This window comes from Anthonomus grandis, chromosome 1 (assembly GCF_022605725.1).
Source record: "Anthonomus grandis grandis chromosome 1, icAntGran1.3, whole genome shotgun sequence".
Classification (NCBI taxonomy): domain Eukaryota; kingdom Metazoa; phylum Arthropoda; class Insecta; order Coleoptera; family Curculionidae; genus Anthonomus; species Anthonomus grandis.
This window is the reverse complement of record NC_065546.1, coordinates 55,381,515-55,406,455: the sequence shown is the minus strand read 5'-3', so window position 1 is coordinate 55,406,455 and position 24,941 is coordinate 55,381,515. Positions and strand designations below refer to the sequence as shown.

The window sequence follows — 24,941 nt, the reverse complement described above, 5'->3', positions numbered from 1 at the left end:
AAAAAACTGGCTAGACACTTTTAAATTATCACTTAACATATCAAAAACTCACTATATTGCATTTTCATTAACTGAAGCAAACCGCCCATCATTTAATTCTCTTGATATAGAAAACAATACACAACAGGATAATATTATTAAAGAAGTTTACTTCACTAAATATTTGGGTGTTACTATTGATAAGCATCTAAAATGGAATCACCACATTTTAAATCTAACCAAAAATATTCGAAAACTCTTACACAAATTTTACATTCTAAAACAAATCTTAAGCCGGAAATTGTTGGTTGCAGTTTATAGGGCATTGGTTGAGTCATTGATTAGATACGGTATTGTTGCATGGGGTGGACTGTACCAAACTTCTTTGAAACCCTTAAATGTGGTACAAAATTATATTTTAAAAATCATATTTGGGAAAAATAAACTATATTCAACCAATTTATTGTACTCATGTGATATTTTTGATGTCCGATCACTTTATGTTTTGGAAGTTTGTTGCTTTGTTCATAAAAATCCTGAACTGAATATTGCTGTGACACATACCTTTAATACTCGCAATAAGATGAATGAACACTTAAAAACTCCCAAAAGTAATACAAATTTAAATAAGCGTTTTATAAATTATTTTGCACCAAAAATATTTAATTTAGTTCCAAAAGATATAAGAAAAATAGCGAATAAAAAAAAATTTAAGAAATCTTGCAGACATTATATTTATACAAATAATAAAAAAGTTAAAGAACTATTTAACAGCAGTTAAAATTATAAATTGGAATTTATATAGGTTAGGTTTAAGTAACCGAATATGTAGTTTAGGTTTTAAGTGAATATAAATTAGCATCAGATGGATTTATTGATATTTTGTAATATAAAAAATCTTGTTAACAGGCTCATTCAGGTTTTAAGTTACCTAGGTGCCTATGAGTATATTCCTACATTCCTACATTCATGTAATTTATATTATTATGTATTGATGTATGAATAAATAAATGAATGAATGAATGAATAGTATGTGGTATGAAGTTTCCTCCCCTGTACCGCAATTCGGACAGAGTGGGCTTTCTCTTATACCAAGAAGGTGTAGATGCCTATTTACACTGTTGTGCCCGGTCAGGATTCCCACCAAGTCTTTGATACTTTGTCGGGTCTTTGTTAGCAATCGCCTTGCTTTAGAGCCGTCATGGTCTGGTATCATTTCCTTGGCCTGTCTACATCCTTCTGTCCTTCTCCAATTCTTCCTTGTTTTTTCCCAGGCCCAATTATTAAGTGCCTGGGAGATTTGTTTTTTGCTAAGACCGAGACAAGGTTCGGGGCCTACCAAGGGGTTAACGAAACCTTGTGTTGCCAGTTCATCGGCCCGCTAATTGCCCTCAACACCTTGGCGTCCTGGGACCCACCTCAGCCTCACTTCCTTGGGTGCTGCAAGCCTTTCCAATGCGTCTCTGCATTCCTGGACTAGCGCTGAGCTGGCCATGGGTTTCTGAATTGCCTTGAGGGAAGCTTGACTATCGGAGTAGATGCAAATCCCCCCGTCACCTTCCAATGCCTCTCGTTTGTTCGCTACTTCGAGTATAGCAAACACCTCCGCTTGGAAAACTGTGGTGTGTTTCCCTAGCGGGAAAAATTCCCCTGTGTTCGTTTCCATCCTGTACACTCCGGCTCCGGCTGAATTGGTGCTTTTCATCCATGATCCATCCGTGTACCAGGCCTGGAAACCACTTGGCTCTTTAACTTGGTTCGCCGACCATTCTTCCCTTGTCGGGATTTCGACTTGAAACCCCTTCTTTAACCTTAGTTTGCCACTTTCTGTAGTGCAACTGGATGTCAGAATTGGTATGTTCTTATACATCCTGAGAGCAATCGTCATATGGCCTTGTCCTAAGTGAACATTGCGCCACGCTCCGCTATCTCTCATCCTCTTATACGCCGCCATGGCCTCCCTCTCAATCCAGACTGGGAGGTCCGGTAGCCCAAGAAGAATATTAAGTGGTGCCGCAGGTGTTGTTCTTATAGCTCCAGTAATTCCGAAGCAGACCAGTCTTTGCAGTCTGGTCAGCTTTTGGGCGTTGGTGACCTTCAATACGGCTGGCCACCATACCACGGATCTGTACGAGATCCTCGGCCGTATGACTGCGGTATAAAGCCACTGGAGACCATGGGGTTTAAGACCCCATCTTGTACCTATTGTTTACCGTAATTGCCATATTAGGGCCGTTGCCTTATTTGCTGCCTGCTCTACGTGAGTTTTAAACGTGAGCTTGCTGTCTAAAATGACTCCGAAGTATTTGACCTGCTGCCTCAAAGTTAGGCGAGTCTGATACATAATAGGAGGTTTAAAGCCTGTCAAATTCCGCCTCTTAGTAAAGAGAATGAGCTCGGTCTTTTTAGGGTTGACCGACAGCCCTGTCTCCCGACACACTTTGCTCACTACAGAGTGAAGTGCCGTTTCCGTCGACTTCCCTTTCATGTAGGCATGCTGATTCCTATGTAGCTGCGATTCTATTAGAATCTCCTCTGTTATATAGGTACCTGTCTATAAGCATAGCATAGGTACCTGATTATAAAGTATCATGGTAAACATTAAAATAGGTGACCTAATTTAAAAAAAAAAAGATGCATTTTTGACGTACCGAAAATACATGTTTTGTTTTACTTGTAGATCCCTTTTAAGCTGAAACCACATTGGTACGTAATTACGGATACGTAAGACTGTCAAGCCTATCCGTGACTTTTAGTCCATCCACTAGAGACATGCATGCGTATCCGTAAAATGACGTTATATTTTTACTCATGTTTTTTGTGTTTACGGTTTTGACGTTTTCGAGAAGCGCGTTAATTTCTTCGAGAATTAAAATCGCGGTTGAAAAGTTTTTGCACAATCGTCAAGTTGTTTGGATGATGGAGGGTCATCGTGAAGAATTCGCCTCATTGAACGATCAGAAAGTCCAAGGGCATGTTTAGGCTCAGACTCACGCGTAGGAATTTTTTAATTCCTAGGTTGGCAATGGTAAATAGATGTTTAATTTTAAGGTAGAATCCCTTTCTTAATTCTCTCCTGTAAACACTATGATTCAAGGGGCTCAGAGGTAAATAATGCATAATGCACCTCCCAAATAGTTGGAAATTTCTTTTCCTTACCTAATAAAAAATATGCTCCAAATGTAGGGTCACTGCGCCAGTTATCCAACCGGCGCCTGTTTTGTTTTCGACTAGGGTTTGTGAAGTCTGTCTAAAATAAGAAAGCGAATTGCAGCAATCTCTCTCTATCATTAAACCCGTTTTCAATAATCCTTTCTTTTTCTACTCTAAACATCTCAATATTCTAGGGTTAAAAGTCACCTGTCAGTGTGAACACCAGCCGCGTACCGACGTCGGCACGGGCCTGTGTTCAAAATTTTCGCCGGGCCCCTATTTCTGATAGGAAAACGCCGAAAATAAAATAAATAATTTTTTTTTGTAAGACATTTATTTATATTACTATATTAAAACACGTTAACGTATGACTTAGTACCTACCTACACCTATCCTATGTAATCTAAAAGAAGCATTTAATAATAAAAAAAATCCACCTAAAACGTTTTTTTTCTTGCTTTGGAATTTGCAAGTTGAGATAATATTATCAATATTGAGCTCTCTCATTTTCAATAGAAATAATTGCCAAAGCAGACAACCTTTTTTGGCCCGTTACACTTCTTAAGTAATTTTTAATAATTTTTAATTTTGAAAACGATCTTTCTGAAGAAGCTACTGAAACAGGAATTGTAAGAAAAATATTGCATGCGGTTACAATTTCGCTAAAACTGCAGCAAGATGAAAAATTTTGAATCAAAATAAATTCGAGTAGTTCTAAAATCGTATTGATGTCATTTATTTTTCCCTGAAAACATTTTCTAAAAGATATTAATTGGGAAGCAATTGAATCGGATAGATCGTCTGGATATTTAATATAAAGCCTTTCGCCCATTTCATATAATGTCTTATCCGAAATGGATGAATTACGTATAGTTTTTGGTGAAATTACCCTAAAAGTGTCGTAAATTTCGTTCAATGCGCCACTCCTGCTTTTTATTTGAGCAATAACTATGTCGATTGTTTTATAAAAAAACATTAATTTTAAACCATTCATCAACGCTTTCAATGTGGTGGTGGTTTCTGCTCTCGTCAAAAAATATCTTGGGGCGAACTATTCTTTTTTGCACGAACTGAGTAGAAGTACCCCATTCTCCTGCTAATTCAATAGCTTCCTGCATTAATAAGTAAAAATTATTCCTCATTTCTTTCATATTTGCATATTCAATAAGTATTCAATAATGTGATAGATTGATCAATATTTTAATCTTTATTTTGTAAGAGCCTAGAAACGGTATCTACTTGTTTTAAGACTTTTTTTCAATTATAAGTAAAAGACCTGTTTGAAATTTCTCTAACTGACTTTTTAAAGATGTTGCTTCGGTAATTTCCGCTGTATTTTGAGAAGTAAGTATTATTTTAGAAAGTGTCTTTAATACATCAGTGTACCTAAAACGAAGAGCTTCCAAAGCATCATGCCTGGACGACCACCGAGTAGGTGCTAATTTTTTTAAAGTTATTTTATTTTGCTTCACACTTTGCAATAGCGCCCATGGTTTGATGCTGTGACCAAAAAACACATATAAATTTTGAACCATGTCAAAAAGTTTCTTACTTCCGCAATATCTTTAACTGAATCATTAAGAATTAAATTTAAATTATGTGCTGCGCAATGCACATATGGAGCATGTGGTGCTAATTTTAAAATTTCCGCTTGTACACCGCACACACAGCTCATGTTAGCAGCTCCGTCATAACCCTGCCCACGAAGCTTTTTTATAGAAAGATCATGGTTGTTTAGAATTTCCAAAATGGTTTGGCAAAGGCCCGCACCAGTTTGGTCCGTTACTATATAGAATAATTATTATACTTAACTGATCAACTTTTGCAATATATATATATCAACTATAACTGAAAAAATGTAGCTTCTTTAATTCTCTTTAAAATTTAAAATTTTCAAGTCCGACTCTAGCCAACCCAACTACAGCACGACGCTTCATGGCACTCCCACTCTCAATACGTATGCCGGCCTAACGTTAGTAACATGCACCGATCTCACTTTTTTTCACTCAAATTACTGTATTTTTATCATTTTATATTTTAATTAAAATTTAAAGTGTGCTGTAAAATTTTATGTCATCCGCACGAAAAAAACTAACAAGATGCTGAGATCGCCGGGTCCCGGCGGCATATTCATACCGGACGTACTTTAGCGCAGCTTCGGAAATTGCCGAGAGAGATGTTATATAGGACATGTGTGATCGCAAACATTTTTGCGATCACATTCGTCCGATATAATCATAGTGAGTGCAAAAAGGAGATTTGATTTTTAAATTTTTGGTGGTTATGATAAGTGCGATTTGCAATAAATAACAAAGATACAAACAGCATCTGAAAATTAATTTTTGATTCAACGTAGGTATAAAAAAAATTCTGAATTGAAAAAATATTCAAATATTGGAGTTATAAACTGTATTTGTTTAAATTCTTATTATTACATATAGGTATCTATTTTACAAATATTAAAACAAGGCTTCATGCTATTTAATAATCTTATTATCATCTAAGGATACATTGCTTTCCACACATTTTGTGAGTGAATGAGGAGCTTTGATTTTTTTCTTAGTAAGACATCCTACAGGTCGTCCTGCTTGAAGTTTTCGAAACGAATGTTGGCTGGATTCCTATTTTTATTCCTTTTCGACACGTTTTGTTTGATATAAGTCGTCATGGTTTGACACTTTGCGATTTAAATATATTAAATAAGCTCATCAGTGAAGAGCTGGAATTAATATTTTTTGAATAAGATTTAACACATGACATAACGGCTGGAGTAAAACCAAATGGGTCATCTTTTAGGGCTGCTTTCACATCGTCATCAAATTTTTTGATAGAGAAGGCATTCCATTCTTCCAAGTTTTTATTGCTGGAATTATTAAAATCTTGTCTATCAAAAGATACTGAAGGAGAATATATGACGTTTGTATTTGTAATATTGTCGTCTACTTCAATCAAGATGTCATTGTAGTTTTTTGAGTTTACTGCATTTTTACTTTCTGTTAGATGTAGCGGGTTTAATTTGAGTTCTGACAATAACCCTTCAGGTGGAGAAGTTCCAGTTGCGATTTCGTAAAATATAGCTTTATTTTTTGATGTAAGGTATTAGACACTTCTTCAATATTAAAAAGTTTTATAATAGATATCTGGTGCTTGCAGATTTTGCCATTTGTACCTATTGGACAAGTACAAATCCCAATATTCATGTCGACAAAATAGTTTATTTCTAAATTTGTGCGACTTATTACTTTAAATTGTTTATCCCCTATTTCAGAAATGTTATTAGCAGAAATACGTATATTATTTAATAGCAACTTATCTAAAGTAATTTTTCTTACTTTGCCAAACAGAAGATCCAATATTCGTTGCTTGTAATATCCTTCAAACGCAGTTACGATAAAATCTGTTAATTGCGGTAAGTTATATGCCTTAGTTCGTTCTAATGGTATGTCTTTAAACAACCGGAACATGACTTCTATTGAATTATTAGTATCAAATCCTCGTGTCAGATAACTTTGTCTAAAAAATAAACACCAGCATTCTATATTTGGATCTATTTTTTGTTTAATATATTTTTTAAGCTCAGCATATTTACACTCAGCATAAAATTTTTTAGTGTTATATGCCAACAAGTCCCTTGTTTTAGATACTAGAATGCTCCTAAATACCTGGTAATGTTGCTGTGTATCTTCCTTATTTATATTATTCTTGGAGATGTTCAGCCATTTTCAGACAGCTTTCACCATCACATGAAATGTACACAAGATAAGTTTGGAACTGGGCCAGTATCTCTCGAGTACCTTCCGTTCTACCAAGTCATCGTCAGTCACGATTACTTTTGGATTAAAAGACTATATTTGTTTTATTTGTCCCTAAATACGTTATTAATTTTATTTCTTTGTTTTAATACTTTTAAGTAAGTAAATTTTTATTAAATGGTCGAAAACCGGCGCAGGCACCCTAGGTATAATTTAACTTGACCCAAAGTTAATTTTAACAACCCAACTCCAAGAATTTGCTGTTGAGTAGGTCTAAACCAAATCTTCCAAAAAAAAAAACCAAATAATAACACTTTTGTATTAATTTGTATATAATATATTATAGAGAAAATTTACAGAATAAGATTAGATACATAATTTAACACTCAATCGTACAACAAAAAAAATATTTGGGGTTTGCTTGATCGTCTGACACATTAATGCACAAAAACTCTAGCTTCCCAATTTAAAAGGGTGAATTCATCTAGAAATCAAAACGTTTTTCGGTCTTGTTTCACTAATTAAGATTATTATTGTGTTGGACGATCAAAAGCCGACCCCAAATCAGGAGAAATTTGATTTAATTCATCATTCGCTCATCAATAAAACTCAACGTCTCAGAGAAATCGCTTTCAAATCGTTTCTAACAAGATTTAAACAATGGTGCAAGAGATTCATTATCATTATTTAAAAGTGAATAAACATTAAGTGATTAACACATATTTTGTACACTTATTTACATAGAAGCAGACCCTGTGGTGTTATTTAAAAATAAAACTTTTATGTGGTTTTTAAATAACTCGTACAGGGCCCACGGTTGAAACGCCGTCTCTCAGACGAAGAGAAAAATGTAATTTTAACGATATAATATAGTATAACACAATTTGTACAATAAAAAATTAATAAGTACAGCATGTATAGGTGGTGTTAATTCAATTTGTTTTAATAGAGAGATAAATACAAATATGTAACAAAATGGATTGCCGAGATAACTTTTATGCCTTATTATTATTAAATATTAATAAGGCATGTAGAAATACCTCTAAGGACAGAATGGTTTCTTTCATAAAATTTCAAAATGATTTAAATATCAAATATATAAATATGTTTAACTCTATATATAGATTGGGTGCAAGTCTCGCCGACCAAGTGCCATACTTAATAAATAACAACAAAAAAAAAACAACCTATAAAGGGATTTCGGGCGAATTAATCAACGAAACTTGCACGGGATAATAATTAGTTTCTAACAGGGTTTCTAGATCATAAACTCCGCCAAAATATGACGAATATAATTCAAATTGGGTTTATTTTTATAACTAGTTTGTTTAAAATCAGACCGATCCTTTGAGAGGTGGGCGGGGATACAGGTTAAGTTGGACAAATTAATTAACGTTTTATTGAAAATAGTGCACTACACTTTTTTAGCTTGATAGTGGAAACCTCTGGTAAGAGAGTAAGAAATGACCCCGCCTACCAATACACGCACAGCAAGCAAAAAGTCTTTATAATAATTAATTAACACACATTAAAATGATTTCGATAAAAAGATCAGTATGGGGAAAAGAGAATAAAATATGCGCGAAGAACGACGTATGAACACGAAAAGTTGAGGCGACAGGAGATAAAAGTCTCTATGTATGGCACGCTTTTGATATATATATTATGTATATATATTTATATATTTATAATATTAATCACTCAACACGTATGCGTACAGCTAAGACCAGCCCGCTGGTGCACACTGCGCCGACCGACTTATTACATTAATTAATGTTATAATTATATCTCACAAGTAAAGTATTAAATCCTATTAAGTTTAAATATTAATTTATAAGATTATCTTTGTTAATGCTTCTTTTATTAACTATTTTCTTTGTCACATTAAAACAACTTATAGACTAGCGGCTTTTTTTCACAGGGTTACGTTTAACTTTAACGCACAAAATTCGATATTCAATTTGGCCACTCTGGCTTAATAATCTAATCCCAGACTATGTTAAAACGGTATGTAATTGGTTTTTTTGTCTTTGACTCCAAAAAACTTTATATGAACTCTCACCGTTTATCGTGAGTATGATAGTCAATAGTCCAGGAAGTTACGGCACTAGATCAAAATTAGAGGAAAGTCTACGTTTGGATGTTACTGCTGATTTCCGGTTTAACCGGAAATTACAGGAATTTTAAATGCACTTTTATATTATGTTTAATAGGAAATGGCACTTTACATTTTCCGTCAAGGAGGCTTTCACTTCTACTGAATTAGAATTTAAGAACAGTCTCTACTTTTTGTGACTCTGGTTGTGCCGGATGAGAGCAGATTTTCAACTTTTCAAAAATATTTCAATTTGCTGTGGCATGTTATGACTATGACAGTCTATAATAGTCGAGAATAGGGATGCAACGATACTATTGATACTTTAGAAGTATGGATACATTCTTAAAATATCGAGTGCTTTTTATACTCGATACTTTTATCTATCGATACTATTTATCTAGCGAGTAGGTACCGATACTTAAATAAAAATAACTTCTACAGAAGCAACATCTTTTGTAAACAGAGTAATTTGAATTGAAAAAAGAAGTAGATAAATGGACCGTTTTATTTTATATCTTTTTTTTCTTGCACAAAGGTCTGTAAATAATGCTGGTGGGAACCGGAAGACGTTCACAGTTATATGCTTCGAAAAATGTGGTAGACAGTAACGTCATTCGGGATAAACTTGTCTAGTTTGCAGTTTCTTTTTCTTTTTCATAATGGCTCAAAATCTAATTTAGTTTTAGCAAATAGGATATTTAAAAAATATGTAAAATTAGGAACAATTTTTCGGTATTTTTACTCAAAAATTTGTATGGTGCAGTAGGACCGTAAAGGATCTTATTATGCACGCGCATGCCGGACGTTGCCGTTCGATTACCCCACGATAATTAGAAACGCAACGCAACTTCGAGCGGAATGCGGAATTCCTACTTGTAAGTTGTGTTAAAAGTGATTTGTGATAAAGTAGTATTTAGCATAATTTAGCAGGATTTAGAAGAAGGTAAGAATAAAAATAGAAAGGTACATCTAACAAACTAGGAAAATAAATAAATCATTGTAATGTAGTAAATAAGTAGGGTAAATAAGTAATTACAAACAGATAATTATGTTTTCAGAAATGATCCTGATCCATGATCTTGCGGATCATGCCGCCTGCGTCTAAACAAAAAAGTGGATGTTGGATGTATTTCAACAAGGTAAATACATCGTCTGTATCTTGCAAACAATTTTTGAAGGTCATAAAAACAACTGGAAATACATCGAATATGCTTAAATATTTAAAGGTAAGATTTTTCATATTATTTGGAGTTTTTATTGGTCAAATGTAAATCTAAAAACTGTCAGAAATAGACCCTGTTTTTAACCAACTTCATAAAAAAAGCATTGGAGGTTGCATTCGCCAATATATCAAGAAAACAGTGATTACAATATAGTGTAGAAATTTTAAGATAAATTTAATTTTAGGTACATGGAATCAATATTATTAAAGATACAAAATCTGCAAAAGGAAGAGGTGTTGATTGCCAAGAAAGCACATTATCTCAAGTTCCTTTAAACGGTACTGCCGAGAATGAGGAACAAAATAACACCAATGACTTTTATAGCAATTCAAAACCTTCCACAAGTAGCGAAGAAAGTTCAGAGCTATGCCGTGGGCCAAGGCCATTATCAAGCTTTTCTGATAGCAGTAGCGTAACTGAACACCCGATTTTAAAATCTTTTCGATCTGTTTCTTCTTATAGTGGTAATAGGTTTTTTTAACATCAGACTGTGGATATTTAACTATTCAAAATTTCTTCTTTTTTAGAGGGAGGTTCTCGCCATAGTGAAATAACAAATGCAATCATGTTCTTTATATGTGCAGACAACAGACCTTTTTATGCCATTGAAGGAAGGGGATTTAAAAAGCTAATGAAGAATATAGCGCCTTTATATAAGGTTCCAAGTAGAGAGTATATTAAAGCTAAAATTGATTCTAAACATGAAGTAATGTTTTCAGTGTACAAAGAAAGAATGAGGTCAGTTTCATTCATATCACTTACATGCGATATCTGGAGTGAAATGATGACAACCAGAAGCTTTCTCGGAATCACAGGGTATTTTGTTGTAAACTGTAATCAACATTCACTCATAATTGCTGTGCAAGAGTTGGATCAAAGACATACATCCGAATACATTTGTCAAAAACTAACAAGTAGCTTAGAGAAATGGGTAATAGCATTGGATAAAGTGGTGGCCGTGGTGACAGATGGTATGGTGCCAATAATAAAGTATCAGATATAGTAAGTAAAGTGCGAAACATTGTTAAATGGTTTAAAAGTTCTGTAAATGCTAGTGATCAGCTGCGAAATCACCAAAAACAAAACTATGTTAATGAAGGAAACCTAAAAAATTTAATTTTGGATGTCAAAACTAGATGGAACAGCACATTTTTTATGTTACAAAGATTTATAGAGCTGGCACAAATTGTAAGCGAAGTTTTGTTTGGAAAAAGGGAAGCTCCACCCATGCTTGATGCAATGGAATTATTACTTGTTAAAGAGCTTATAATTGTTCTCAAGCCGTTTATGACACGTGAATTATCTGGTAAATTCTATGTTACTGCATCTAGAGTCATACCAACGATTAACTGTACAACACATAATTACTTAGCAACCACTTAGATATGAGAGAATCTCAAGAGATAAAATCTTTTATCATTAAAGAAATGGAAAAAAGATTCTCAACTGTTGAACAGGTAAAGAAACTTGCAATAACAACAATCTTGGATCCTAGGTTTAAAAATCTTCACTTTCAAGATCCACTAGCTCTTGCCAGTGCATTAACTATGATAAGAAGTATGGTGAATGATGAATCGGACGTTGACGGCATTGAAAACCCTTCCACAGAGGAAATACAATGATTTCTGGAGTTTTCATCAGAGCTTGACTCTTGATAAACAGAAAAGAAAAGATTCACAGTCAATTAGCTCTATCGATGAGTTGTCATTATATCTAGCTAATTCAGTTACTTCACTGAAAAGTGAGGCACTGAAAGTTTGGATGGACATGAAAACCATATACCCAAAATTATATAAGATTGCTATGAAATATTTCTGTCTTGTAGCAACTAGCGTTCCATCAGAACGCCTATTTTCTCATGCCGGTGCTACAGTAACCCAAGCTAGAAATAGACTTTTAGGCAAACGTTTGGAGAAACTCTTATTCCTCGGGCCGATTCCAGAAGAAGATTGGATTTAGGTTTATCATTTGTTTTTTTCCCAAAATATTATTTATTTTGAAATCAAGATAGATAGATATTGAATATCAAGATATATTGATATATTTACGTCAATAAAGTCTCTATATGCTATATGTATTATGTATCTGAACACTACCTGCATTTTATACGTAATAAACATTAACCAAAAATTATTGAATTATTATTGAAAAAGTAATCGATACCTAAGAATATCGATACTTTTAAGCATAGTAATACTTAAACAAAAAATACTCGTGAGTACAAAGTATCGATACTTTCCTAGTATCGTTGCATCCCTAGTCGAGAAGGCATTCACTAGAACGGTCACGGCACACTGTGACTTCCGGTTATGTTTCAGAAACGAGAGCAAATTATGAACTTCCATATTTAAATTAAAAGTTGAAGTTCTGTAATACCATGTCATGTCAAATGTTAACATTTTCGTTATAAACTGTTTAAATTTACTAAAGTGTACCATGACAATGACAGTTAATAGTCAACAAGGCTTTCCCTGTAATAGTCATGGCACACCTGATTAAAATTAGAGTAGGTGTCTGTATTTGATTGTTTTTTGTGACTTCCGGTTGCACCACCAATAAGAGCAAACCATAAATTTTTACATGTTAATTTAATGTTAAGTTCTGTAATAGCAGGACACTAATATGTTAAAAGTTTACATTTCCTTTCTAAAGTCTTTAAATTTTCTCTAGTGTGACATGATTATGACAGTGAATAGTCGAGGATGCTTTCTGTATAATGTTTGTTTTCTGTGACTTTTTTGGTTGTACTGGAGAAGAGCAAATATTCAACTTTTTTAAATATTTAAATTGTCCGTAGTGTGCCACAACTATGAGAGTCTATAGGGGGGAGGGGTAGAATGATCCCTGCGGGTTGAAATGATCCCGCAATTTAAAAGTTCCCATTTTATGCAAAATAAGCGTAATATTGGCAACAATGTTCTAGGCGAAGAGGTTATAAATAGACCACAATCGGAATTGCGATTCAGTTCGAATCCAACAATTGCTACGTGAACTTGTGTTTTTTACGTTTATAATATAAGGTAAGGTATTTGTTTTGTTTTATTTATTTTTTTAACAATGTGACTGATCCATCTTCTTCTTACGTTGTTTTGTTGAGGAAGGGATGCTGAGTTGATTTGTGGTTTTTGTTTAATTAATATATGTCAATTAATTTTCTTTTAACAAATGGTACTGCATGTCACTTTGGGGCAAAACGATCCCGTTTTAAAAAGGGGATCATTTTACCCCCTAGTTCTTACCAAATTGTTGTAAATCCTAATTTTTATTTACAAACTCATTTTACGTCGTATTCTTACAGGATGCCACGAACATATAAGCGAATAACCAATAGGCAAAATTGGGATGCTGAGCACATGAAAAATGCCATAGCAGAAATTAAGCAAGGAATGCCTGTGAAAACCGCTGCCCGAATCTTTAACGTACCAAGAATGTCGCTTAAACGGCGTGTAATGGACAAAAATAAGGTAGCAAAGCTAGAGATAAAGTCACTTGGGAGCTGCCACCCTGTATTTTCGCCGGAACAAGAGCAAGAGTTAGTAACTCATATGCTAGATTTTGAAAGCAGGATATATGGACTCACAACTCGTGATTTGCGACACAAGAAATCTCGATGTTATTTTAAGTGCCAGAGAAAAATTTGTACCTCCATACTGTACTCACAAGCTGCAGCCGTTGGACGTTGCTGTTATGGGTCCCCTTAGTGTTTATTTAGACCAAGCATTGGAAAAATGGTTAAACCATCATCCTGGTAGAACCGTGACGGTGTTTCAAACAAGTCAAATATTTTGCGAAGGCTACTTAAAGGCTTGCATACCATCAAATGAGATAAACGGGTTTCGTAAAACTGGCATATTTCCATTTGACTCGAGGTTTTTTCAGATGTTGACTTTTTGGCCGCTGAAGTAACCGATCAAATACCTAGTGAGACTGATGAAACTGTAGAAGATGTGGCACCAGGTTCCAATCCACGTAACCCATTGACAGATATATCCAATATAGCTTCTCATAATGATGCTAGTGATACGATCCGTACTTGAATCCTGAGCCTGGGCCCAGCTCAAAACAAATAAATTCATCTTTTCCAGTGACACTACAAGAATGTCAACCATTTCCAAAAATTCAAGGCAAGAGAAACACAAGAAAGAGAAAGTCTTGTGGAAGTGCAGTCTTGACCAGCACGCCATACAAAACTGCGCTTGAAGAAAGTATCAAGAAAAAGGAAGTAAAAGAAAACACAATTAAAACAAAAAAGAGAAATGACAAGAAGACACTAAAGCAGAAGACGCCGAAAAATGGAAATAAAATAAAAGAAAGCCTTTTCAACTCTTCGGATTCGGAAGACGAGACAAATCCAACTTGTCTTTACTGCTGTGAAGAATATTTTACATCAGTTGATGGTTGGATTCAATGCAAAAAGTGTTTAGAATGGGCTCACGAATTGTGTGCGGAAGAAGATGAGGATGAATTTATTTGCGAATATCGCTCCGATGTTCCTTTAGCACTAGCAAAAGTTCAGAGAAAGCTTAGGTTTTAAATACAGTTTATCTCGATATTATACTGTCAGAGTATTTTTTTTTAAGTTTTTTGTAGAAGGAGTTTGAAGTTTTTTGAAGAAAATGATCCCTTTGCGACTTCTATGATTTTGTAAAATTTTTGAAAAGTAAATAATTTTTTTTTATTAAAAGTGTGGTTTTATTAAGAGAAATTACTCTTTTATAGGCCTATTCTATCAAACTGGAGTTAAAGTATTTTTTTCTTAGGGGGATAATTTTACCCCCCTCTCTCCTAATAGTCGCAAAGGCTTTTCACTAGAACAGTCACGGCACACTAGATAACAATTTGAGAAGGTTCTATTGCTTACTTTCGGTTATACCTGAAATGAGAGCAAATTTTGAACTTTGCCTTTTAATTGAATTCTGATATATTGAATAAATTGACATTCAAAAATGTTAATTTTTCACATTTTCATTGTAAAATGTTTAATTTGTTTCTAATATGCAATGACTAAGACAGTTAATAGTCAAGGAGGCATTCACTATAATAGTCATGGCACACGAGATTAACACTAAAGAAGACTATCTATTTCCTGTACTACCGGAAATGACAGCGAAAAGTGTCATTCTAAATACCATCATTACGTAAATTTTTTCGTCAAATTTTAAACTTTTAATCTAGTACGCCTTGACTATATTTCAACAATAAATGAAAAGATTGGCTGCGAGGATTCCGAAGAAGAAATCCGGATATAGCATTACGTAAGGCAGAGGCGACATCTGCTACTAGAGCCCAGGCTTTCAACAAACCACAAGTTGCTCGTTTTTTTGAGATTCTAGAAAAGGTAATTAAAAAAGAAAATATCAACCCACGATGAATCAGCACTCTCTACTGTGCAAAAGCCTCAAAAAATATTTGCAACAACAGGTCGTAAACAAGTAGGTGCTATAACCAGTGCCGAAAGGAGATCCCATGTAACCGTTCTTTGCTGCATGAGTTCCAATGGTAATTTTATCCCACCAGCCTCAATATTTCCCAGAAAAAACATGAAGAACAAACTTACTGATAATGCTCCCCCAGGGACTCTTGGCATTGCTCAGGAGTCTGGTTGGATGACTGGACCAGTATTTTTGCAATGGTTAAAACATTTTCAAAAGCTTACGAAGGCCTCATTAGACGAAAAGGTGCTTTTAATTGTTGATGGCCATTCCAGCCATAAGTACCTTGATGGTCTGATTTTCTCCAAAGAACATGGTATTGTTCTGCTCTGCTTGCCTCCTCACTGCACCCACCGACTGCAGCCCCTTGATGTTTCATTCTTCGGTCCCTTAAAAACCTATTTCGATCAAGCTTTAACCAAGTGGCTTAACCCATTAACGCCTAGCGTTACCGTATGGTCATAATTATTTACGCTTTCTATAAAGGATGCTGCGGCTCTATTTTTAGGCCGGTTGGAGAGATGACACTGTCAGTCTCTTAAAAATAGTTCAACTTGTTGATTAGTTCATAACAGGTCTAGACGACGTTCGTACCAGACACGTGTGCGTGTAATTTATTTAGGTGTTTTTGCTATTGCGTAAAAGTGCTATGGAGCCAAACTTTGTGTAAGTATATTGTTCGAGTTTTTTTATGAAACCGTTTCTAACTTTATTAGCCAGTGAGAAGACATATCAAATATTGTACTAGTTATTTTTTTGTCGAAATCTGAGTTATGCCAGATTAGCTACAGATGTATATATCAGCCTGTTACCGTATGGTAACGCTAGGCGGTTACACTACCGAATTTTTTGTAAATTGTTTTTTTTTTGTTATAGGAGGGGTTTCTCACTTCAAGATGCCCTAGAGATTGCCTATAGTGATAATATAGACGAAATATTTATTGAACCACCCGATCCGGACGTTCTGACAGACGTAGACTCCGGGGATGAAGATGGTAGTGGATTTATTGACAATTTATCTGGCAGACAACTTAGAGGTCAAGCCGAAGTAAAACTTCTGGACAACACCAGAGTTGGTGGGTGCAGTTCTGATGATTTGTTGCGAAGTCTTGGATCACTTCGTGCTTCACCAAAACATAGGTCTCCTTCGCCATCACAAAACAAAGCACCTTCGATAACACAAATTACTGTTGATGTAGAGGACTTTGACTGGGTCCAAGGAGATTTGCACCCAAATCACCAAATTTTTCCAACATGTGACTTCAAGCCATATCAACATTTAAGTCCCGTGGAATTATTAGAATTGTTTATCCATGATGACATCATACATATAATGATCGAGGAAACGTCCAGGTATGCCTTATTCAAAAACTGTCCGGACCCTAAAGTATCTGTAGAAGAAATGAAATGCTACATTGGCATTCTTATTATTAGTGGGTATATTGATTTGCCAGGAAAAAGGTTTTACCGGGACTCAAATAATGACATGAGAAATGAACTGGTTTACATGTCTATGTGCAGGGACCGGTTTTTGCAAAATTCCGCGTTTTATTCACTTCGCTGATAATTGTAAACCAGAGCTGTCTGATAAAGTGTGGAAAATGCGTCCACTAATGGACAAGATCAAGGAAAACTTATTAGCTTATTTTGAGCCTGAAGAACATCTATGTTACGACGAATCTATGATTCGATACTTCGGAAAACACAGCTGCAAGCAGTTTATTCAAGGTAAGCCAGTTCGTTTCGGCTATAAAATGTGGTGTATGAATACGGCTTCCGGTTACCTCATCAACTGTAAAATGTATCAGGGAAATAACCCCCGCCGCTCCCATGAGTGTGAATTATTATTCGGTAAAGCATCAGCGCCCATGGTGCAAATGCTAAAAGAAGTAGAAAGAGTAAAAGGTTTCAAACCATATAAACTCTATTTTGATAATTTATTTACAGGCGTAAAGCTCCTTAAATATTTACGAGATAAAGGGTATCAAGGTACTGGAACTGTGCATGAAAATAGATTACCTAAGGGATGCTCTCTTACAAAAAAAAAGACCTTTGAAAAAAAACCGAGAGGTACTACCGAATCTATCCTTGATAAGGGAAATGGGATTTCATATGTTCGCTGGGCTGATAATGGAGTTGTCACTCTGGCGTCAACATGTTTTGGAGTAGGTACAACCAATTGAATCTGTGCGCCGATATTCAAGTGCCGAAAAAAAAGTAGTTCAAGTGCCTCGGCCGTTTGTGATTGGAACTTACAATTCTTATATGGGTGGCGTTGACCTTATGGACGAGAATATATCGAGATACCGCATTGGTATAAGGGGTAAAAAGTGGTGGTGGAGTATATTTACGTGGCTAATGGATGCGTGTGTGCAGAATGCTCGGCAATTCCACAAGAAATCTGGAGGAACTCTTCCGCAATTAGAGTTTAGAAGGGAAATAGCGAATTTTATTTGAACTCTTTTGGAGTTCCACCAAAAGGTCCTGGTAAAGTTTCCACATCTTCAAGCTCAGTTTCCTTGAACAAGGTATCGGATGATATTCGGTATGATAAAAGGGATCATTTGGTTATTCGAGTTCCCCAAAACAAACGGCGACGTTGTGCTGGAGAGGGCTGTTCCGCAGTGGGAAGAACAATGTGCAAAAAATGCGACGTGGGTGATTGTACTGACTGTTTTTCTTTATTTCATACAAAGTAGCTTTTCAATGAAAGTAGATTTTAGTCTAAAATAACAGTTTTTGTTTTTTACTTTAAAATAAATGACACTGAACAATTCTTTTTTTTTTTTACAAATTGTTATAACTAGGTAGTTAAAACGCCTAGTGTTACCATATGGTCACATTTAATTTCGGCTACAGTATTACCAATAAAACTAAAAAATTGCTGTCAATCCTTGTATTGTATCCTAAAAACCTAAAAAATAATCATTTGATATTTCTCTGCCAAACAAAAATTAACCAGGCGTTAATGGGTTAAGGCACACCCAGGCAGAGTTGTAACGCAATTTCAAATAGGTGCCTTACTTACTGAAGCATATGTAAAAGCTGCCACTATTCAAAACGGCTTTTCTAAAACCGGAATATGCCCACTAAATCCTGATGTATTTCCAGAATACATGTTTCAAGCAGCAGAGACAACAAATATTCCAGAATCTGAAGGTAATATAAATATAAAAAACACTCTAGCTGAAGAACCTTCCGCAGCACTATCTCTACAAACTTCAAGCGGGATGGGCAATTTAAAGGACGTAACCAATCTTCAAAAAGTAATCCCCAGTACATCAGATCAACAAAATAAAAGTTTACTTGCCGTTACTGTCTCCGATCTGAGCCCCATTCCAGTAGGACCATTTATCTCAGGCCAGGGAAAGAGGAAGCCGAGAAAGCGTCAGGGCACTACCGTGCTAAATTCTACTCCAAATTTTTGGAGGAAGCAAAATCAAGAACTACACCCACAGGCGAAAATAAAAAATGAGCTGCAACTAAAAAGGTATTTGTTGACACTGACTCTGAATCGGAAAACAACCCATTCTTAATAGAAGACGACGAAGATTGTACTTGCATTTACTGGGTGGAAGAATTTAAAAGGTCAAAGGCCAAGGAAATTTGGCTGCAATGTTGTTCTTGCTCGAAATGGGCACACGCTGAGTGTGCTGGAGTCGACAGAAAAACTAAGATGTTTATTTGTGAACTGTGTTGCGATAATTAATTTTCTACAGAAATTTTTGGCAATATTTAATAGGTATGTCATTTTACCGACTTAGGTAATTAAATACTTTAAAATGAGAATTTCTTTTTGAGTTTTTTTAGTGATTTTTATTTTAGAAAATAGAGTAAAGATGCCTGTATTTTTTTGTTACTTTTGTAGAATTAAAATATTTTTTGTTAATAGACAAATTTGATTTTTGAGACCCCTATGTCATTTTGTACACCCTTCCCCTACTCTAGTGGGCCATAACTCTGACAATTAATAGTCCCGTAGGCTTTATTTCTTCGGCCATTTTGAATTGACAGTTTTAACAAAGCCTCACTAGACTAAAGTTAGTAGAAATTACGTATTTAGCTGTTAATAGAGACTTGAAATAACAGTCGGTGTTATCAGAAATGTTTAAGTTGTAATCCAGTACACATTGACTATGTAAACAGTAAAGGACTTTGAAAATTAAAATAGCCAATAATGACATATAATAAAGTATTTTAAATTACTTAATGACAACCCATACTCAAGTAAGCTTTATTTCTTCTAAGTTAAGAAGGCCACTTTGAGCTAAGAGCTTTACATACTGATAGTACACTGGACGAAATTCTATATTTGGTTATTAGTAATGACGTCTGGTTTTACTGGAAATTACAGCCAATAGAAATTTTTGCGTGGAATTATTAGTCTGGCATGTCTTGACACTTAAATAATAAATGTGCAAAACAAATTTACTCTAGGGTGCCGCGACTACGACAATCAACAGTCAAGTCGGCTTTCTTTCTAAGCCTTCTTGAAAAACAACATAATCGAAGAACATTTTAAACTGATGAAAATTGATTTGAAAGGTGTCAAAAATTGACCTATCCAGAGTTGCCAAATTAAATATCTTTACCGAAAAAGTATGCTTTAATTTATTAAAGTATATCCAACGTAGGAACACGTTTTATAGTTTAAAGTAATTTCAACGTGTTCTTTTTAATTTAATATTATCGCTATTATTACAATATCTTATATAAAATGTAAAGAGTAAGTAAATGTCTAACTATAATAGTCATAGGGAAGAAATTGCATTTATATACAACTTTGAAAGACGTGATATATAAACAACAAAAGTCAAGACAGTCGCAAATATTGGTTTCTACCGTTATTTAAAAAATAACAATGGAACTAGGTTTACCTAACGATTAGGTGAAGGCTTATTCAATTTAGTTACTACACGGCTACAGTTTGTTAATAAAAATGTATCATCATCATCATCATCATCAGGGTAGAAGAGCAGAGTCCATCTTAACACCGATTTCACGTTAATTATTGCTTCAAACAAATTTTGAAAAACTACTTTTAAAGCGAACCGAATGTCATCACAAAAAAAACAGGAGAGGCTGCGATTAAGCAAAAACGTGTCATTGACAATACAAGGGAACAGAATCGCAGATCTGTCGTATCCGAAAAACCGATTACAAAAATATCTGTAGTAGTTTTCCAAAAATATTGCAAGCAATTAGTACGATTCCTAGACCTATTTATATATATATGTATGTTTTTATTTTATTTTAAACTCTTTACGAAGTTACATTTATATTCTACAGATTCTACTAACGAGTTCATGGTTATAATTTTTTTTGTTTTTTTCTTCTTAGTAGAATCGAGAAGGCGTCGAGAGAATAAGGGTTGTTTTTGCAATGGAATGTTGTTTTAAGGGACAGTCCTGATAAGCCACGACTGTTTTGTATTCGAATAAACATTATGTTTGTGTGTGTGCCGTTGTCCTACTTCCATCTATACAGGGTGTCTACTATAAAAACAAACTTTAAGAGGTGATTAAACAAGTCATTTGCAACAAAAAATTCGTATAACATTTTTTCGAAAAGTTGTTAGTTCTTCTGGTATTTAACATTATTTGATTTTATCAAGAACAAGAATATCTCCGTTATTCTTACCACGACATAAAATTTAGATATACCATCTGAAAGAGAATTAAATTTGCTATAAGATGGGTATATTTAAGTTTTTAAGTAATTTTTATACCGGGTGTTATCAGAAGTTAAATGTAACATTTGGGAAATGTGCAAAATTAGTGGTATCTTCTTCGTTGTCGTTTTTCTACAATTTGGTAAATAGAGACATGTTTTTTTTTCAGAAAAAACTACTGCATTTATAAATGCTTTCCAATGATATAATTACTTTTGTGATAGCTATTTGTTTTCACAGCAATATCACGGGCAAAAGAAGGAAAACCACAAAAATTGAAAATTTTCAAATTTTATATTTCTTGATCTTTTGCGGTGAGTACTTGTAGATCTATCCCTATTACAACTCCACAAATTTCCACTAAAGAAGCCGTAAACAAATTACATATCGCGATATCTATGAATCTGAACGACCTGACAGTAAAGCTCATAACCTAAAATATTTTGCAGACCTCACAGGTCGCAGCTCAATTCAATATTAAACATAAATAATCGTAAGTTGGATCCCATATTCACAAACATATCCGGGATTGTATCTCATGACACTCCACCTTTGTTGGTTGAGGATAATTATCATCCCGCACTTTCAATATCTTTTAATTGGCAAGTAGCTAAACTATCCAATTTTACAACAAATAATTTATGTAAGTCATATAACTTTAAGAGAGCTGATTTTCCAGGTCTTTGTATAATGTAGACTGGTCATTTCTAAATAATTAAAATAACATTAATTTGGCCTGTCAACTATTTTATGATAGGCTTTACCAACTGCTTGATTTGCATGTTCATTTATTTAAAATTAATAAAAAGAAGAGGTGGTTTTCATCCTGGTATTCTACTGAAATTAAACACAATATAAAACTTAAAGCCAAAATATCACAAGGCATTTAAAAATTCAGGTAGTAACTACCGCTTTACTGAATTTAAAAGATTTAGAACTGTTGTTAAATCACAGATAAATACTTGTTATGCATCTTATATAAATGAAATTCAAAAAAGTATATCTACTAATCCTGCTTTATTCTGGTCATATATACAGACAAAGAAGGGTTGTTCAAGAATACCAGGTAGAATGCATGGCTATAACGCAGTGAGGAACTGAATCACATAGTAAATGCATTTGCGTCCTATTTCCAAAGTGATTATACCTCTACAAACAATGATGAAACTGACCATCTGTTATTCAATCCAAATGATAACCATGTAGTTTCAAATCTCTGCGTGCATATAGATGATATTTCTGAGTTGGAAATTGAGCAAACTTTGAAAAATATGAAGAGTAAGTCTAGTTCGGGCCATGATCTTATTCCCTGTTTTCTACTAAAATATTGTAGTGCTGTTTTCACTGAGCCTCTTAAATATCTTTTTAATTTGGCCTTAAAGACATGCACATTTCCGTCATGCTGGAAACTCTTTACCAAATTTTAAAACAACGACAACGAAGAAGATTTTGCCACTAATTTTGCACATTTCCCAAATGTTACATTTAACTTTTGATAACACCCGGTATAAAAAATTACTCAAAAACTTAAATATACCCATCTTATAGCAAATTTAATTCTCTTTCAGATGGTATATCTAAATTTTATGTGGTGGTAAGAATAACGGAGATATTCTTGTTTATATGAAAAAAAAAACAAAGAAATTTGATAAAATTAAAATTTTTTAAATACCAGAAGAACTCGCGTGTGTGCAAATGTTATACGACTTTTTTGTTGCAAATGCCTTGTTTAATCACCTCTTAAGGTTTGACGGTTTTTATAGTAGACACCTTGTATAATTTGATAAACGTCACTATTAAGACCACAAATATAACATTAACGACATCATTATTAAACAGTCTTGTCAAATCAAAAGACTATATTAATATGACCGGGAAATTAATAAAATTTTAGTAAAAGAGCAGAAAAGTCATATCGAAGGGGGGAGGCCCCAATAAGGACAACAGTACAGTAGAGCACAGTGTGTAAGAGCGAGACGGTATTATAGTAAAACAAGGTGCACTCGGAAAAAAGGGAGGGACGCACGGGGTTGCTTCCGTTTGGTCCCGGACCTGTCAGCGCTCCGCGAGGGTGACGTGGTGATGATGATCGATCACACGACTTGCCTCCGTGACGACTTATCGAGTTGGTGACGACGATGACGTTTAGGGACCGGTGGAGGGGCGCAAAAAGATGATCGTCCGGGTTTTCACGCCAATCCCTGTAAAAAATTCAAAATAATGTTAAATTAATATATAATTTAGTTTAATAAATATTAAAGAAATGAAAATTAAAAAGTATCAATTTATTCTAAATATGAAGGCTGGCGAAGTTTAGCAAATGAATGCTATTCTACTTATAGGGTTCCAGACAGCATAAATGTGTCCTCTGAACATTTCATTAGGTGTACTATTTTTGGAAACATAAAAGTTCAATGCACATGCCTTAATTTCTTCAGAAAATTCAATGGATGTCCAAACAAAAGTACACGGCCCTAGGACCATTGAATAATTTTTTTTTTGTGCAAAGGCACAACCCAACCCAATCCTTAACCTGAGATTTGGAATCTTCAGACTCCTCTGACTGTCTTAACCTTTGTGCTACCAAGGGGGTACATGCTGTAGGGTAAACTGTCCAACAGTGAACCACAGTACACAGAGAACCATTTTCAAATTTGGCGCAACTACATTTACCAACGGTCGTTAGTGTGTGTGGTGGGGACCGCTTAAAGCATCTCTAACGTATGCTAGTCGATTCTCGTCGATCAGTATTATTTTAAACGCGCCACGTGCAATTGTGTGTTTTCAGGTAAGCAAACTAAATTTCGTTTGTTCATTTACCCAATGTTGTTGGGGTGTTTGCTCAAATATTTTGAAATGTTTGATAGTGTCATCTATTGTTGATTCTTTTTAGCCAACTTATAAATAATAATTCTTTTGTTTTTCATTATTGCTATTTTGTTATTAATTTTTTTATTGGTTGTAGCAAATTTACACAGTGAATCGGTTCACTGTGTACACAGTATATCGGTTCACTGTGGACCGTATTATCTATAAAATGATATTTATAAAAAAATTGACTTTTAGCATCATGGCTCGCAAAAAACGAGAACGTAAAATCGGAAAGCACACTGAGGCACAAATGGCTGACGCTCTTGCTCTCAAGAATACGGGAATTAGCCTACGAGAAGCCTTTAGAAGGAAATCTATTCCCTATCCAACACTTGGAGATACTTCATGAAGCAGCAACAGTTAGGAGACGATGTTCGACTTACTCCAAACTATGAGGTTAACAAAGTATTTACAGTGGAGCAAGAAAAGTCGTTAGTGGAATACATATATGAATGTGCTTATGCTTTTTACGGCGTAACAAATAAAGATTGTCGTAGGATTGCTTACCAAATGGCAAAAAAAAATATAAAAATGCCTGCTTCACAGGAGTTAGCTGGAATAGAATGGCTGCGTTCTTTTCGCCAAAGACATCCAACCTTGACGCTAAGATGCCCAGAGCGTTGTAGTCTAGCCAGAGCAACCTCTTTTAACCGATCAAATGTGAGAAAATTTTTTGATAATCTTTATAATATTTTGCAAAGAGATCCACGGTTTGCCGATGGGACGCGAATCTTTAATTTGGACGAAACTTCCACTACTACC

The 24,941-nt window shown here is 34.7% G+C and overlaps 1 protein-coding gene across 10 annotated transcripts in view; it reads right to left on the bottom strand.

The window, feature by feature from the left end:
• Positions 1–7,198: 7,198 nt before the first annotated feature.
• Positions 7,199–24,941, bottom strand: part of LOC126745680 (serine/threonine-protein phosphatase 2B catalytic subunit 2-like) — a 227,631-nt gene continuing 209,888 nt past the window's right edge. For all 10 annotated transcript variants that reach the window (XM_050453648.1, XM_050453653.1, XM_050453677.1 and 7 more), the window contains one exon: positions 7,199–23,509. The gene's annotated coding sequence lies outside the window, so the exon portion shown is untranslated. The remainder of the gene's footprint in view (positions 23,510–24,941) is intronic.